Here is a 9,109-nt window from a genome sequence, read left to right as displayed (position 1 = left end):
ATTACAGCTGTTAGTCACAGGAGATGAGTTACAGTTGCAGGTCAGGGACCTGGGGTCGTGGCACAGGAAGCAAACTTGTAATGCGGAGACTGGGAAGAGAGCAGAAGAGGCACATACAGCAGTGCCTACATAGAAGTGAGCCTTGCACCTGCTCCTCACAGGCCCAAACCTGTTTGCACAGGCAGCAAATTCAGACCTGAGATTGATCACTTCCCTGTGGAAATGAGTCTTTAACACAGTTTGAAGCAAGTCTGTTCCTCAAGGAGAGTTTCATTCCAATGCTGAAATATTAATAACTATATCAATATTTCAGCAAATGTTGATATCAATATTTGATATCACTTCTTTCACATCAGAGTGCGTCTCAAAGTGCTTCACATGATTTGCTGTACAGTGTGGTGACCGTGTGTTTTGGAGATGAACGCAGGAGCCAATTTGCACACACCAAGGTCCCACAAATAGTAATGAGGTAAATTGTTAATTTTTATGTGGTGGGGTTTGGGGTTGTTGGTTGGAAGTCACTACAATGGGGTGTGCAGTACATTGTCGGAGGTGCCGTCCTTCAGATGAGGCATTAAAACCGAGGTCCCATTTGTCTGTTCAGGCGGACCTTAAAGATCCTTCAGGACTATTTTTATTCAAAAAGTGAAAGGAGTTTCCCCCAGATAAATTGGATATTCACTTCCTGGCTGTTTGAAGGATATGGCTGTGTGCAAATCGGCTGCCGCGATCGCCTACAAAATCCCCAGTCATTACACTTTACAATACATCCTGCGAAGCATTTTGAGCCGAAAGTTGTACTGAACATCAGCAGGTAGCATATCAGTTCCCAGGTCAATGCTTGTTCCGTACCTGGCCACTGGGTGGGGCCCGAGAGACACCTAGGATACTTGCCAAAACTTTATCACCATATGTACGATTACAGAAATACAACCGTTTTGGTCGGTCAACAAATACTTTTTCTTGATTGAATATTTCTTGACTTATGCCATAAATATTTACTCAAGGAAAACCTGTATACACATTACCGATCGAACACAGAATTACCTAGACTCGTGCAAATGTTCAGAGGTGCCACNTTTTGACGGCCACTTCCACTTGACTCAAACAATATAGTCCATCTATGTCTCTGTATAGATAGACTATAATGTCTTGTATACTGAAATATGCAGGCAGCACTTATTGGCCTCCACTGGTTTACATATTAGTGTGGTTATGCATCTCCCAGTGTGGAAAAACAGCCTACAAGTCATAAGCCTACACAGATTCCTTTCTTTTGATATAGCGTCTTGCACATCAGAAGGACGTCTCAAAGCACTTCACAGGATGAACTGTGAAGGGCAGTGAAGTCGTCCTATGCTGTGGTCTCCACGTGCAGTTGGTGAGATGCTTGTGGTGTGTCACAGCCTCATTCTGTAGATAGATCACAGATCATGGGGCAAGTATTGCGTGAGGAGTGTCCATTTCTGGATGGAGCAGCGTCACCCTACATTGGTGGAGACTGCCAGGAACTAGCACTGGTAATGGTTTGTAATGTGTTTGGAATTTGAGGCATGAGAGCAAGAGGACACATGGCAATGGGAAGAGGGACACTTTCCCAGCAGCAGGCAGGAACCAAGTAATTTGCGCCTCCCTGTGGTCTGATCATGAGAAGCATCCACAGTCACTATACTTCAGTCACTGCACTTTGAAGTGCTTCAAGACATTTCAACATGATAAGACAGTGTAGCAAATGCAAGGAATTATGTAACCTAAAACAGCTTGAAAGAATTCCCATATAACTATGTGTAATAACTGTTGCATATTACAGCATACAAGATATTATAGTCTATCTATACAGTTACTCAAGTCAAATTACACATCCCCTGTTCTACCAAAACAGGGGAAAAGACAGACTCCCTTACGAAACTGACGATCAGTTGTGTGATGATTAATGGGATAGAAAGAAATAGCCACAGCATTTCTGTCCCCTCTATGTGGAGGTCACTGAGCCAACCCAGTGGCTTCCCCCAGCTTTATTGAGCCACACACACAGACGCTAATGGGAGACTTCAAAGGGAAACCAGCTGTAAAACCCAGAAGGTAGCTGGAACCATCTGGGCCAATGTGCCAGCCTTCCTGCAGAGCGCACAACACCATTTATTGACTGACATCATTACAGATCATCACCATCAGGTTCAGAACAACACATCTGATTGCCACTTTCCCTTGGAAGAAAAGGACAGAGGCAACCGACCAATGTATTGGAGTGTTGGGTGGGGGAGAAGGGGGAGGGAAGAACCTTCCAGCTGCAATGTGAACTAGTCTTCACTGAACGTCCTTCTCAATGTGAATTAATACAGGGATAATAATAATCCTTGCATTTGATATCACGTCATTGAGAGTATCCTGTCAACCATTGTGACTACATTTTGTGAGGAAACATGGCAGCCATTTGACTTCACTCACTTCAGCCATGTATTTGGGGGATGTGTTGGCCAGGACACGGGGAGAGAGAAGCTTCCCTCTCTTTTCGAATAGTGCCATGGGATCTTTAATGTCCAACTGAACAGGCAGACGGGGCATCGGATTAACACCTCATCCGATGCAGCGCTCCCCAGCATTGCATTGGAAGCATCGACCTATAATTTCACCATCCTTTCAGTGGGCTTGATTAATCTCTTACCGCTCCTCTCCTCCCCTTTGTGCTAGCGCAGGCAGCTCTAAACAGTCCCCAGCGCCTTGTGTGTGAAGCACCAACTTTTCCCAGGTGCAGGTCAGGTGCTGACACGGCTAAGTCATTAAGGGACCCTGGACACTGGTGCCTGTGAATGGTCAATTGTCCGGCTTTAACAAGGGGCATTAGCCAGACTGAGATGGGTTTCACAAATGGTGTGAGACTCCTTACTCGGCTGTCTTTCCAGGAGGGGACAGACAGACAGCTGGTTCCTGGGGAATGAATGAATTACAGCCTGCACCACAGGACCTTGTGAATGACAGGGGGTGCAAAACACCACCAACCAAACATACCTGGATAGACAGCATTTATTCCCAGCCACTCGGATTTCACTGCAGCTCTGAATTCACACACTCAGAACACTTCCAGGGGCAGTGGCCGAACATTTTTTTTTGTTTACCAAATTTACGAACAAAATCACCGAAATTGTCATGCGGTAATCTATGGTATGTTTTGCCCAACCACAAAAAGAGTCACTGCACTGGCCAAGAATTACTGTAAAGAGCTTTTCGATCCATTTATAAGAATCCATGTTCTCGATGACTATTTTATACACATTCGATAGAATATAAATATATTAACTTTGCAAGAGAAGTATCAAATTATTAACAGTCTATAGAAGAGAGTGAGAGAAAAATATAGAGACAGAGAGAGACAATAATGCAGAGGAGAGGGAGATAGATGTAGAGGAGACAGAGAGAGAGTGTTACCACGTCATTGTGACGTCTCAAAGCGATTTGCAGGATATACTGTAAAGTGGATTGGCTGTATCTTGTGGGCAAAACGTGGGTCAGATTCACACAGCAACATCCCCAAAACAGCCATGGAATGAGTGACCAATTTTATTTGGGGGGATTGTTGGCCAGGACATCGCGAGAGAGAAATGCCCTTCTCTTTTTGAGTAGTGCCGCGGGATCTTTAACATCCATCTGAACAGGTAAACAGGACCTCGGTTTAATGTCTCATTTTCAAAGGACGGGACCTCTGCCAACAATGTAACATACCCCCAGCATTGCACTGGAGTGTCAGCTTAGACGATGTGATTCCAAGTGTACCGACTGGGGCTTGAATCCACAACCTTCTGAGCATGACTGTAGGAGAACTGTCATAGCAAGGCTGGAGCTCAGGACAGATCCTATTCTCTCTTTGCTGGACTTAACCCAGAGAGTCTCAGTGCACGAGCATCTCCTGTTTAAAGAAAGGATTGGATTCCCACCAACCAGCAGAGATACTGCAAGCTGTCACAACAAGCCTTTGTTCAGTGTAAAATGATTTTACTGTTGCTCGTAATGTGGAGTGTGAAAATGCTGTGACAGATTGCAACGTTGAACGCGGAACGAGTCTCTTAGGGGGGAAGCAATATCAAGCTTTATAAGTCAGTTCACATGAGCTGGGATGTACCCCAGGGGTTCAAAGGTGAGAGCAGGGTTTGGGCTCACAGTGCTCAGAGTTTCTGTGCCCAGAATCACCAGTCGCTGGCTGAGAAACGGGGTGCAGCCCTCAGCTCACAGTCTCAGCCATTGGCAGCTTTCAATGTGTTTAATTGTGGTTGAACCACACAGAATCTTCCAATCTGTCACCAGCCCTGCTCTCTCTCTCTGTATATCCGTCCTTCTCACACTCTGCTGTAATTATTTTCACCCTGTCTTCTCTCTGTCTTTCTCACTCTCTTTCCAACTCTTCCCCGCTCTATCTTTCTAACTCTTCCCCTCTCTCTTTTTCCCCCTCTCTCTGTATATATCTTTCTCACTCCCCCATCTCTCTCTCTCTCTCTCTCTCGCTCTGTCTCCCTGTTTCTGACATTCTTTCTCATCCACCGTCTTTCTCACAATCTCCTTCTCACTCTTTATCCACCTTTCTCACTATCTCTATCTCTCTAACACTCCCCCTCTTTTTCTTTCCCCCTCTGTATATATCTTTCTTCCCCACTTTCCCCCATCTCTCTCTCTCTCTCTGTCCCCCCACCCCACCACCCCATCTTTGTCATTCTCCCTCTCTCTTTCCCCCCTCGGACATGGCAAACTCACTCCCCAAGGGCTTGCCAGCCAGCTGCTGACACCAGCCTCGCTGAGAGAGCCTCCCAGGCAGCACGGCGCCTCAAGTACTTAAAACAACAGTTAGTGTTTTGCATCACCATGGGTCTGAGGATTAATTTCCGCAAACTACCCAAATTCACGAAGCAACTCAGGATCAGTGGGTCTCTCCGTAAATCTGCTGGTAGAGACGGGAGCCTGAGAAGGGAGAGATTAGCAAGGGGGAAGATTACTTAGCAACACGTTCAGGGGAGGAGAATTTATGCATTACTCTGAACTCAGTCTGCCCTGTACAAGACGCACACTGTAAGCCGGATCAGTGAGCAATTTCTACAAACCTGAGTGACCACTAAATTGCACTCAAACACAGATCAAGTGTCAGCCTGGCTCAGTTGCAGCGCTCTCGCCTCTGAGTCAGAAGGTTGCGGGTTCAAGCCCCACTCCAGGACTCTGAGCTCACATTCTAGGCTGATGCTCCAGGACAGTAAACCGAGGATGTCTCGTCTGCCTGTTCAGTGGACGTTAAAGATCCCATGGCGCTATTTGAAGAGAAGGGAGTTTGCTCGATGCCCTGGCCAACAATTCCCCAGATAAAAATTGGTCATTCACCACATCACTGTTTGTGGGATGTTGCTGTGCATAAATTGTCTGTCACGTGTGCCTGCAAAATAGACAGTCATTCTCTTCACAGTAAATCCTGCGGATGTGAAGTGCAAGGATTATTATTAGTGCTATTTATTGAATAGACCACAGGATGTTTCAACACAGAAGCCCATTCGATCCACTAGGGCTGACTCTCAGTAAGATACACAGGCTAGCTCGTGTGTGTTGTGCACCTTTGACTGGATCAAATGCACTTTTCTGCAACTCCCCATTGTCTATCATTGCTACTACAGTTGCTATTAGAGATTAAGTCTGTCTTAGAGAGGCCCAAGCAAATTGTCCCTATGCAAAACATGGTATAGTATCTCCCTTTGATATGCTATGACCTCTGATTTTTCACACCTTCTATTAGCCCTGTTGTTGGGGAAATCCTCCAACAATGCTCCCCAGTAACCATTGTAGAACAGCTGTCCGGAACTACTGGGACACTGCAAATCAAATAAATAATGGACACTTGGGATCTATCATTATGTGCCATGTGTAAATGCCTGACTGCCTGTCAGACATCAAGTCCTGGATGAGGGCAAATTTACTACAGTTGAATGTGAACATGACTGAGGCCCTCCTGATTGGCTCGCGACAGCTCCTCAGCACCTCAGGCTCTGGCAACATCAACCTCCATGGTTGCATACTTCAACTCACCAGCCAGTCAGGAACCTCGGTGTCTTGCTCAACCCTCAACTGTCTTTTCTCCCCCACATTCAAGCCATGACCCGCTCTGCCACTACCTCACCCCTCAGGCCGCTGAAACTCTTGTTCATGTCTTCATCACCTCCAGGCTCGACTATGCAAACTCCTTGCTTGTCGGCCTTCCCAACTCCTCCCTCCATAGGCTGCAGATAATCCAGAACTCTGCAGCCCGTATCCTCTCCCACACAAAACTCTGTGACCCCATCTCCCCTACTCTCGCCCGACTTCATTGGCTTCCTATCCTTCAGAGGATTCAGTTCAAGATCCTGGTCCTCACATACAAAGCCCTCCATGGCCTCGCCCCACCCTACCTCTGCGACCTCCTAATCCCCTACCAACCTACCCGTTCCCTCCGCTCAGCCGGCTCTGGCCTGCTCCATGTCCCCCGACCCACCTGCCCCACCATTGGCGGGAGAACCTTCAGCCATTCTGCCCCAACCTCTGGAATTCCATCCCCCAGTCACTCCGCCTCGCCCCATCCTTAACCTCCTTCAAGTCCCACCTCAAGACCCTCCTCTTCGACCATGCCATCCGCCACCCCCCTTCCCCTCCTCTCCCTTGCCCTCCCAACCCCAGCTCGGGTCTGAAATGCTGTACTCTATCCAGTGCCTTGGGAAGTCCTCCCGACGTGAAAGGTGCTATACAAATGTAATCTTGTTGTTGTTGTTGTAAATACAATGTAACAACAACTTGCATTTACATAGTACCCTTCAAGCAGGATAGGGTCAGAGAGTACTGAAATATAATATAATAATAATCCTTTCATTTGATATAACGGTTTATCATGTCGTTGAGACGTCTCAAAGCATTTTATAGGATACACTGTAAAGTGAACTGACTAAGTCATTTGTGGGCAAAACATTTATACATATACATTTATATAGCGCTGATCACACTGAGAAGATGCCTCAAAGCTTTCAACACTACTTGACTGGGCACCTGAGCTCATTGTGGGACCCAAATGGGGCTGGTGGCAGGGGGAGGGAAGGTCCTAGCCGGACAAGGAATGGGAAAGCTTGTCAGACCGCAATATCAATGGCAAGCTATACAGTTTTAACTGGTGAGACTCCAGCAGTTACTCCAACACACACTCTGGGGTCACCAAGCCTTGGCTCTCACCAACCTGCACCTAATACTCCCCAGAATTAGGTAACCAGGGTGTGTCCCTCCACCGAGAAAGAGAGAGAGTGCACATTTCGTTCCAGACACAGGGAAATTTCCACGTGTAGGTGGCATCCTTATGTGAAAACTGTCTGGATTCAACAACAACTTGCATTTATATAGCGCCCCTCACGCAGTGTAGCATCCCCGAGCGCTTATCATAGAATCATAGAATCGTACAGCACAAAAAGAGGCCATTCGGCCCATAGAGTTTGTGCCAGCTCTTTGATTAGAGCAATTAATGTCAATCCCACTCCCCAGCTCTTTCCCCATAACACGGCAAACCCGTCCTCCTCAAATACCCATCCACCGCATTTTTAAAAATAGTTATCGAATCGGCCTCGACCACCCTTTCCGGCACCCTTTTATGTGAAACTGTGTCTGGTTTTGATACTCTTCAGCATGGTGATGGGATTCCAGATGTGTCAGCCACCTCACTGACCAAAAAGAAAAATCCTCTCCGTTCACATATAGGAACATAGGAACATAGAATTGGAGCAGGAGTAGGCCATTCAGCCCCTCGAGCCTGCCCCGCCATTCAATAAGATCATGGCTGATCTTCTAATCTAACTCCATCTGCCCGCCTTATCCCCATATCCCTTAATTCCTCTACCCTTTAGAAATCTATCAATCTCAGTATTGAATATGTTCAAGGACTGAGCATCTACAGCCTTCTGGGATAGAGAATTCCATAAATTCACTACCCTCTGCGTGAAGAAGTGTTTTCTCAACTCTGTTCAAAAAGGCTGACCCTTAATCTTAAGCCTATTACCCCTAGTTATAGATTCTCCTACCAGGGTAAACAGTCTCACACTGTCTACTCTGTCAAGCCCCATAAGAATCTTATATGTTTCTATAAAATCACCCCTAATTCTATATTCTAGAAAATATAGGCCTAGTTTACTCAACCTATCCTCATAGGTCAACCCCCTCATCCCAGGAACTAAACTAGTGAATCTATGCTACACCCCCTCGAAGGCGAGTATGTCCTTTCTTAAATACGGAGACCAAAACTGCACACAATACTGCAGGTGCGGTCTCACCAAGGCCCTATACAGTCGCAGCAAGACGTCCCTACTCTAGTATTCTAACCCTTTTGCAATAAACGCTAACATGACATTAGCCTTCCTAGTTGCTTGCTGTACCTGCATACTAACTTTTTGTGACTAGTGCACAAGGACACCCAAATCTTTCTGAACACTAACACTATCTAGTCTCTTCCCCCTCTAGAAAATAATCTGCTTTTCTGTTTTTACTACCTAGTGAATAACTTCACACTTACCCACATTATATTCCATCTGCCAAGTTTACACATGGCACATTATAGAAGCCAAAGTAAATCAATTATAGAAACATTTACCAGAATACAATCTGCTGCTCTTTAAGAACAGAACTTGAAGTTTGAATTCACCAGGCAGCCTAAAATACTGTGTTCCAGCTCCAACACAATAATAATAATCATAATAATAATCCTTGGATTTGATATGGTGCCTTATCACGTCATCGAGATGTCTCAAAGGGCTTCACAGAATATACTGTAAAGTGAATTGACCATATATTTTATAATAATCATAATAATAACCTTGCGTTTAATATAGCGCCTTATCGGTTAATGTCTTGCCTGCCACCCCTTTCTCTGACGTTCTCCCCCGGCTGTGACCAAACAGTGGAATGTGCTTCATTGAGGCCGTAAAACAAGCACCACTCGCATTTTATTGCACGGTATATACATTACGGGGCCAAGCTTCACCCAAGGAATTTCTGTAGGAGGCAGAGGTGAGATCATGTTACTTGTGGACCTTGGGCTGAGCTGAAACACATCGGGTACGACAGTGACACAACTGTT

Source organism: Callorhinchus milii, unplaced genomic scaffold (genome assembly GCF_018977255.1).
Source record: "Callorhinchus milii isolate IMCB2004 unplaced genomic scaffold, IMCB_Cmil_1.0 Scaffold17, whole genome shotgun sequence".
In the NCBI taxonomy this organism is placed as follows: Eukaryota; Metazoa; Chordata; class Chondrichthyes; order Chimaeriformes; family Callorhinchidae; genus Callorhinchus; species Callorhinchus milii.
This window is presented reverse-complemented; position numbering follows the sequence as displayed.